Consider the following 10,395-nt stretch of genomic DNA (forward strand, 5'->3'; position numbering starts at 1 on the left):
TATGTAACAGTACTTTTGGAAGAAGACAACACAAGGTAAGTGTAGCCTTTCAAGGAAGTCATCAAAGAACCAGACTGCTTCTCTCTTTATGCTTTGCCGTGGTGTGTGTCTTTCCGTCTCCTAGTCTCAAGATGACTGCCACACTTTTAAGTATCATGTCCATATTCCAGGAAGGAGAAAGCAGGGAGATAAGGGATTTTTCCCCATTAAGCCCTTATTAGAGAAGGGACGCTCTACCTGGGGACTGTTGTCTACATCTTATTGGCCGGAACTGTATGACAAGGTCACCTCCAACTGCAAGATAGGCTTGGAATTTGAAAAATTTACTCTCCAGTCTCTTGGAGAGGAAAACAAAAGAGAGGCGATAGGTATTGGAATGGCGGTTAATTTAACAGAGGCCAATTTAAAAGAATCTACCATAGCTCTACTTAAGAAGTTCTAGCATCTCTTAGAGAGATCCTTATGACACAGATCCATAACAAATGTAGAGAGACGATAACTGTTCTGGCTACTTGAGCGGTGTAACCAGCTACCCCAAACTTGGTCACAAGAACAGTAACTTCTATATGCTCACGTATTTTGTTGGTCAAAAATTCAGGCAGGGTTCAGTGGGAACAGCTTGTCTGCTCCACAGTGTCTGGGGCCTCAGCTAATGTGATGATATAAATGGTCGGGCCGGACTTTGATCATGCAGAGCACTGCAATCATCTGGAGGCTGCTTCACTCAGGTGCCAGGCATCTGGGCTGGGATGACGTGAAGGCTGGGCCCAGGTAGGGGATGGACTAGAACACCTACACATGGCCTACTCGTGTGGCTTGAGCTTCACTCAGCGTGGGAACTGGATTCTGAGAGAGAACATCCCAAGAGCAAGTGTGCCCCAGGCAGAAGCTAACTGGCCTTTTATGACCTAGCCTTGGAAGTCACACAGTGACGTGTTGAAGCAGTCACAAGCCTACCCAGATTCAAGGGCAGGGGACAAGTTCCCCCTCCTCTCAACGAGAGGAGGCCCAAAGAATGGGCGGCCACTTAAAGAGTCTGCCGCCGTAACAATGACAGGACTCAATATTGAGCACAATTCTTTAAGAATGGCTTCTCTTCAACTTGCTTTTCCATCTTTTCCAATCCTATTGCCCACTGAGGAAAGGTGGTGTCAAATCGATTAGGAGAAAGTCCCTTTTCAGTGTTTCTGAAGGATGATGGGCTGTTTAACCTACTCAGCAAGAGAGAGCCCCCCGAGATGAGGCTGCTTGGCTGTGTGATTTTGCTGTGGAGTCTGATCAGCCAGCACGGCCAGGATGGTGATGCAGCCACGTAATTAAGTAATCCCATCCTCACACGAAATGGTGCTCCTGTCAAGTACCGTAGGGGTTTCCCTGTGTGTGAATTCTCGGAGCATAGAAAATCGTTGTTCTATTTTCCATACAGTTTCGACCATACGACCTGTATTTGTGTGTAGGCAGACACACAGAAGGTGAGATTATCGAAAAGACAGTGAAGTGGGACCAAAGAAGCCTCCTGTTTATCTGAAGTGAAGAGTGGCATGTTTTTACGTTCTTTACGGAACAGGAAAGGTATCACAACAACATTTCTGAGTAAATTAGATCCATGAAGAACAATTTCAGGCATTAGATACCATTTCTGGCTTCAAGGCCCTTATCGTAGTATTTGTTGCAGGTAAGTGCAGTGGAATGATTTAATCCTGGCTCTGACTCTCAGTAACTCTGGGACTCTGGGCAAGTTTCCATAGCTCTCTCTCAGCTTCTTTTTCTCATTTCAGGAGATGGAGCGAAAAATGCCCATCTTAAACCGTCACTGTGAGGATTAAATGCGTATTCTTCCCACAACACTCTTGCCTCCCTGAACTGCCCTACCCCTGCCTCTGTCCCTAATTATGGACAGCCTGCAGGTCCCTGAAGGATGTCAGTTCCTTTTGGAGACTGTCTGTGAGGACATCGAAGGCTGGGTCAACCATGTCTCCTATGTACTCCCAAAGAGAGCCCTGGGCTTACCTCTGTCAGAGCTCTTAACATTCAACAATTCATTTCACAAAGTCTAGCTGAAAAATGATTATGTGCCAGGTACTTCATAAGGGTCTGGAAATTCAGCAATGAATAAAGCCAGAATGATCTCTGCCCTTGTGTTTTGTATGCTCTAGTGGAGCAAAAGAAGACAATAAACAAGCAAGCCCGTAAGAAGAAAAATAATTTCACACAGTGATATGGGCTTATAAGGCAGCAAAGAACATGGGAGGAGTAAGTGATGCTTGAGGAGAGATTATGGGCAGATGGAAATATTCTAGTCAAGGACATGACATTTGGGTTGAAATCTAAATATTGAGAAGTAGCCAGCTGTGTAAACTCACCGGGCACTCTTAGGAACACTCTCTGTGTATTAACTCATTTTATTCTCATAACTTCTTGAGGTAGCTACTCTTCCTATTCCCACTTTACACATGGGGAGACCAAGGTAGAAGGGTGAAGCAACTTACAGAAGATGCAGAGCTTAAAAGTGGTAGAGCTTGGATTTAAACCCAGACCACCTGCCTTCAGAAGCCCATGCTCTCAGCCACTTTATTATAACTGTCTCTCAAAAAGCATTGGGTATTGCATTGATGTTGACTGTTGACTTGCATGTTTTTTCCTACTAGACCATGAAAAAATTGATGTATAGAGCTCAGTCCCAAGAGTAATGCCCAGCTCTTGGGCCCACAAGTGCATGAAGGCATGCCTGCAATGAGCAAATCTAGATGAAATAAAGGGTCCTGCTCGGTGCTTAGCATCAGATAAGTCATTAAAATATTAGTTCTCCCTCTCTCCCCCACCTCCCTGAATTAGACTCATACAGCTTGTTGCTGAACTAGAAGTAACTAGAAGATTTATAGGGGGAAGGGGGGCCACCTTAGTATGTATCAAAAAAGAAATTAAGAAAACAAAGTCTTTTAATTTGTTAGCAAGAAATGAAAATGAGTAACTTCAGTGAGCTCTGAAGAAAAACACATGGAAGCAAGGAACCTGTAAAGTAATAAATTTCCTCCCTCTAACATAAAAATGATGGCCCCTGTGCTTTAAAGAAAAGCCATTTGGAAAACTTCCATGCATACACATTTTGGGGAAAATGTAGGGAGAAATATGAAGTTAGTTAAATGTCTTTAATAGGCACTTCAAAGTTCTGGACCATTAAATCATTTCCACAGCTTTCTGGCTGTTATCACTTCCCAAACATTGCCAAAACCACTCCTTAAAAGACTGCAATAAATTTGAAGGGCAAATCAGATTTGGAAATTTTGCATGAAAGAAAACTATATCTTGTACCTTAGAAACATTTGTCAATGTCAGCACAGAGCTGTCTGCTGCCAAAGATGAGCTGGGGAGCGGTGACCTTTGCGAATGACTTCTCTCTGTTAGCAATTTTTGCCCTACAGGATTCTGGAAGCCTGGTCACAGGAACATTTAAGGATACCAGGTGGTTTTGAAATGCTTGGTTGAGCTGGGTGACTTATCTAGGCCTGGATTTAACATTTGAAAAAAAAAAAAAATTCTTCCACGAAGAAAGTGAACATTTATATACGCTGGATTCAGCCAGTGTTCCCAACAGGTCCTGTAATGCTCTGGCTGCTCCCGACAGATCTGATGGACAAGGATGGTGCTAGGACCGAATGTTGGTGTCCCTGTCAAACTTTTATGTCGAAATCCTATCCCCCAAGGTAATGGTTTTAGGAGGTGGGCCTCTGGGAGGTGATGAGGACAGGAAGGCGGAGTTGTCCCCAGTGGGATTAATGCCTTTATAAAAGAGATTCCTGAGAGCCCCATGGCCCCTTCTGCTTCAGGAGTTTACCATGCAAACGGGGAAGCCAGTCCTGCCAGACAGCAAATCTACGGGGGAATCTTGATCTTCTACTTGCCAGCCTCCAGGAACTGCGAGAAATAAACGTCTGTTGTTTATAAGCCACCCAGTCTATGGGACTTTTTATAGCAGCGTGAATGGACTAAGGCAGATGGTGAGCTTAAGAAGAAAACAAGAGATCGTTCTCTGCATTTTTTTTAAAACCCAGTGCCACGTTGGATTTCTTTCTAGTTAAAAGTGTAAAGTGTCACAAGCGAGAATCATCCGGCCCATGCAACTTCGGTCTCTAATGCTTTGTTTGCCTCTAGAAGGTGCACTAGAAATGTCAGGAGTTGCTCCAGCAATGATAGCATCAGCCCCTCTGCTAAATTAACCCTCTTAGGTGGGCATAGTTTTAAGACAAAGGTAGGATTTTATACAGTGAACCACCACCTAGCATTCACACAAAGGGTCTGGTAATGACATATATTTAGTCTCTATTATCAACATGTTTTATAACTCAAACGAACCGAGACGATTTAAGTAGTCAAGCAGCACAAAGGGAGCAAAAGGGACAGCAAGAGAGCAGTATCTGCGGCAGCCCCACACCTCCCGTCTAAGAGATGACAGTCGTGGGAGCAATCACTGAGCGCCACGCGAGCTAGGGTAGCTGGGCGCAGGTGGTATAAAAGAAAGGCTACCTATTAATTAGTCTTACAGTTAGAAATGTGGTCCCCACTTACAGTTCTGGCCTTGCACATACTAGATATTCCAGAAAATTTTTTTTAAGGATTTATTTATTTGGGAGGTGGGGGAGGGGCAGAGGGAGCGGGAGAGAGTCCCAAGCTGACTCTGCACTGAGCCTGGAGCCCATCCCTATCGAGGGGCTCCATCTCACGACCGTGAGGTCATGACCTGAGCCGAAACCGAGAGTCGGATGCTTAATCGACTGCACCACCCATGTGCACCCAAATATTTTTTTATACACCAATTGCCTGAATAACCAGGGTAAGTGCTGGAAAGGAAAAGGAGTAGGGTTTGTTGCCAATTTGGAAGAGAGGGTGTGACAAAGGAAATCAACTGCTACAAATATTAAGTACAGTTATTGGTTTAAAGATCATCTTGAAGTGTGATCATGTGAAAGGGCCCAGCTATGAATGAGCCTGTCTCATTGCGCTCACCCCTTAGGTCGGCAAACACGCATCCAGGGGTAGAGCATTCACAGCCTTCATAAATGCAGGTTGAACAGCAGGTGGCAGCAAAGGATACTATAAGAGAAATTGTCGTCCACAAGCGTATTTGGGCAAGTTCTAGAAAACTGCTCATTTTAAGGGCTGCAAGTAGAAAAGGCACTCAAAGGTGATTGCTTTCCTATCTCTAGGTAAAGCATATGATGTAAGAAGGGCAGCTATTGGCAAGGTTGATCATGATAACCAAGTTAAATGGTTTTCTGTCCTTTTAATCACCTTTTGACAAAATGAAAGGATTGAAAAAGCTTACTGAAAATACAAGTATCCTACAGCAAAGCCTATCTAATCCTCTTACAAAATGGACATTTATGCTGAAGGGAGATTTTGGTAATAAGACATGACATGCAATATTTATTATAAAAATTATCATTTGGACCAGCATGGAAATAGGCCAGTTGGAAGATGATTTGTCTCTTGGCTCAGAAGAAATATTAATGGAAGGACATTAATATCCTTCAAAGAAATGATATAAGTAAAGAAAACATTAAAGCATCATTAGGTGTAGATGGGCTTCTTGAGAATGTGATAATGGCATGAGAAAAAAGAGATAGCCCAGAGCCTCTGGATCTTCTTAAAGCATCCAAAAATATGAATGATGAAAAATTTATGAAGAAAAGAATGTACATTAATTTAGTGGAGGTAGAAGTTATCGGGGAAGGAAGAAATGTGACAACCTGTAAATATTGTAACACAGGGCACCTACTTAACAAGCAAAAACCAGAGGTACTCCAACATTAAGACCAGTTTCTAGGTTCCCGAGAAAACCAAAGTGATCATCCCAATAGATCCGTTTTTGCAGAAGACTACACTTTACTTCTTTACATCTCAGCTTGGATATTATTTGTGTTAGTTGGTGTCTAATTAGACTGGTGAATGATGCATGGAGTTGAGAGTTTTCCAAGATTTTTCAAATAATTGAGAAAAGGAAAGGCACATAGTAAATGATTTTAGGTTATGGCATCATGCCCACTGGGTTCCAAATGTCATTTCAGATCTAGAATAACTATTTGATGTTGTCCACGTTATGAAATTCCTTGAGTCAGTTTCTTGAATGAAAAGTTGGTGTGTAAGACTACCAGGCTGTGTGAGGATTAAATAAGACAAAGTATCAAAGTGCTTCCCTCATAAATTACTTCTGAATAAATGTTATTTCTCTCTTCAGGAACATCGGCAAAGATGTTGAGGTATTTTAAAGAATGTCTCCAAAACACCTCCCTAGCCAACAACCTCAGTGTGGAAAATTCCTAATTGTAGTATTGTGCCTTTAGATGAAACAAAACCGCTCAGAGGATTACCACAGTATGACCAACGGCAGATATAAAGAGAGCATGGCAGGTGGAGTAAAGATGACCATGCTATAGGTCCCAGTGGGTCACCATTCTCTCTTCTAGCGATAAAGATATCTAGTTAACTTTATGTGAATTCAATTCCATATTCCTGAAAGAGAGACTTTGATTTGTCTCGGAATCTTTGAAAAAGAGATTCATCCCTTTCCGGTCAGTTGTGGGGAGGTGGATGGTTGGGGGAGCTGGAGTCAGATTGGGCTCCAGAGTGAAAACATGGCTGCCCAGTTTCAAGTCTGTGCCTGGAGGCAGAGTTCTCAGACTGAGTGTTGCGAAGTGGACCGTTACCCTGAAATGTGTGTACTATGGCCCTTATCTCTGCACACACATTCGTGCACACTCACTCACATTCTTTTCTTTATATCTCTTATATTATCATATAAGTCACCACAGAATGAAAGCAAATTATTTATGGATGCTTGTTATTTTGCTTAAACATTACAGATGAGTTTTTTTTAAGTAGCCCTGAAAAATAACATTTTTTGAACCAAGTTGCCAAAGATACTGTGAAAATATTAAATATCAGCACGACTTCAAAACAAGTCCCTTGATCAAACTGGTACTTATTTACTAGGAAAAATCCACAAGCCTGGGAAGCATAACACAGATAAACCAGTTCTGAAGTTGCTGTCACGGATGAGGTATGGGGTGTGAACAATTTCAGTGCTATGCCTTTGAAATATTTGTTCTTAAAGCAACTCTAAAAAAATACTTCTTTTGGTGAAAAAATATGTACCTTATATGGTCGATATTTTATTTTACTACTTAAAAAATCTTAACAATATGAATTCTAATGTAACTATAGATCGTCTAGATGCAATATTATGTTGTGATTCTTGATGAGGATAAAGTGAAAACTTCACATTCTGTGGCTGTTTACAATTTCTTTTCTGTTTCCTTTGAGATATTTCATTTCTAATTGCTTCTGCTGTTACTAATAATTGCCAGGCTCGCCTGCTGAAGTTTCTCCATCAGTGACACTGATCTGATTCTTGAGAACTGACATGCAGAAAAAGTTTCAAAGATTTCATGCAGAGGCCCCTCAAAGGGCAATCACAAATCTCTGCTCACTACTTAGCCGGAGGCCACAAATTCAGCTCTTTATTCCCTCCTTTATAGCAGTTCATTTGTGGAGACCATTACAAAACTGTCAAAAATACGATCCCTAGATTGTAGGCTTAGGGGTTAGGTTGGGTGAATGGGGGTAATAAGAAGTTGTCTAATTTTATTTGAATGTGTTAAGTTAGTGACATGTTATGTCTGTATATGGATATACATATATAGTTATGTACACACGATTTTTGGGGGGACCATGTAAAATTTTCTCTGCTGTGGCTATAGAAAAGGTCACATTTCAAAAATCTGGATTTACAATGATAATTGTCCTTTAGGAGAATGAATAGAACAAATAATGACAAATATATCTGCAGCTTTTCCAGGGACATTATTCTGTATTTTTTGTACTTGTGCTTTAGGTTTTTACAGAGTCACTAAATCTACACAGGGCCTTAAAATTATCCTATGGGATACTGCATTTATTAAAGAGGAAACTGAGACACAGCTTGATTAAAAGATTTGCTTACAGTGAGATAGCAGCTTACTGCAGTGGGAAAACTAGAATCCAGCCCTAGCTATGAACCAACTCCTCTATCTAACCCTTTTATAATTATAATTTTATATTAACATGATTTTCACCATTACTGAAGTTCTCACTTCATATGTTTACCCCAAGAAAGAAGAAAACAAGAACTGAGTTTCAAACATCTTATTTCAAGATACAACCTGACATTAACATTCAGAGCAAAGGTTCCCAATAATCTAAAAAAAAAAAAAAAAAAAAAATCTTTGAAATAATGTCTTCTAAGTAGCCTAGGGATAATGATGAGCTCATGGTTTTCTAAATACAATTAGCAAATATCAAAGCATATATATAAAAGGTCAGTGTTAAGCCAATTACCCTTTTCACTTGCACCGTAACCAGTAATTATTTTGGAAAGTCCTGGAAATTCTCAAATATCAGTTATCTTCTCTGACGGCACATTAAATTATCTGGGGGAAGAAAATGATGTCTGAGTCCCACCTAAAACCAATGAATCAGAATATCAGAACCCCTGATAGTGGACGTGTGTGTGTGTGTGTGTGTGTGTACGGTTTAGGTTAGAATTATTAAACTCCCCAGGTGGTTCTAGTATGAGGCTCAGCCCACAGCCCTATCCCACTCTAATCCGCTAAGGGACAGCATCAGACCACTGAAACTCAGGCGTGTCTCCACGGCGTCTCTTCCCCTTTGGTCGCACTAGGGGGCGCTCCGGCACCGGATTTACTCCTTGGCCTCCTCTCCTCCACCCAATCAAGAAGGAGCGCCGCCGAAAAGGCATTCATTTAGAAGGCGATAGAGGGGAAAGACAGAGAATTGCACGTTACATATTTATACATCCGATGGCCGGCAGGTATTTGCTTAAACAGCAATACCTCCAAAGTTGGCTTCTCAGAGCTTCTGATCCAAGAGCAGCTCTTCTTTTCTCCTTTGGACTCGGGAAAACTTTGTGCAGGGAGAGAATCAGGGCCCGGCTTCGGGGTGGGATGGTTTAGGGCTTTGGATCTTGAGCAGTTCACTGTTTAAATAAATCTTGGTGAGCAACGGAGAACAATCTCCATATTAATCTCGTGTAATTGGCGTTATAGCCCACAGCAGCCTAAGAACCATTAAAGACAAAGCTTTATGCAAATGCCCCTTCCCTGGCTGCTTCCCCTCCTTTCTTGCGGGGCTCCCTCCCCCTTCTCGCTCCCCAATCCCGGGTTCTGGCGAGTCTGTGAGCCTTTCTAAAATGACACGGTACACTGGGTACCTTAAATTATAAAGTTTTTGACTTTAAAAAATAAAAGTAAAAAAAAAGGGGGGGGGAACCAGCAGCAATCTAAGGAAGAGAGGGGCGTGTGTATGCTGAGGCTCTGAGAAGGCTTTAGCTTCTGGGGAATTGGCACCTGCCTTGGGCAGCCAATATTGCCCAGTTGAGGACAGAACCCAATGTATGGAGAGACTTAGGAGCTGGGAGGTGGCATTTTCTCCAGTCGGTCGCTCTATGGGAGCACACCCATAGTTGGGCGCTGTTCTGGCCGCGAAGCGGCAGCTATCCGAATTCACCCCAAGGACTCTACTCTGCCCTCCAGACCCGCACATGTCCCAGGCATTAATCTTAAACTGAGTCCTCAACTGAGAGTCGCCGCTAAAAGGAAATAGGGCCTCAAAGGAGGAGGAGAGTGTGGGGAATCTCAACACACAAGTCTTTACTTGCACTTGTATGTGTGTGGGGGACCTGGGGGCTGGGTAGGGAGAGCATTGCGCACCGAGGCCAAGATGCGCGCACACCCGTGCGCACACGCCGACACAGACACCCGGCCAAGGGCGCGCAGATCCCCTGCCTGGCTCTGGATTATCTGCTCTGTGTTTACTGTTTCGGAGGGCTTTACGTGAAACGAATAAATTTTTACTTGCTCCCAGGGACCGGCTTGTTGTTTTATGGCATGTATTTAAAGCCTCTTTTGTTGGTGTTGAAATGGTCCAAGCTCCCAAATACTGTGCAGGGCTATGAGCGTGGAATGCCGAAATGCAATGAGCATCACTGGTGAGGGAAAACGCGGTGGAGAGACGAGCCTGATTCTTTCCCTACACACGCGCGCACACACACACACACATGCACGCATGCACACAACACACACACATACACACACAGGCTGCTTGCCTTTCTTTTTCACAAACCAGAACGTAATGTTTTTTAATGTCTTATGCAGAAGGCCAAGGGAATGCAATCTAGAGAATTATACCTGAAATACTGCAGGCATTGAAGAATTTCTACAGAAACTGTATTCTGATTAAAAACAAACCTCAATACAAATCTATTTATCCTCCTTCCATCTGTATCTGCTTAGGGTTTATTCCTTCCTTTACTGACTTCTTCAACCCCTCCCCCCAAAAGGT

The sequence above is a fragment of the Leptonychotes weddellii genome, chromosome 7 (assembly GCF_054177405.1).
Source record: "Leptonychotes weddellii isolate Sample4059 chromosome 7, ASM5417740v2, whole genome shotgun sequence".
Lineage (NCBI taxonomy): Eukaryota > Metazoa > Chordata > Mammalia > Carnivora > Phocidae > Leptonychotes > Leptonychotes weddellii.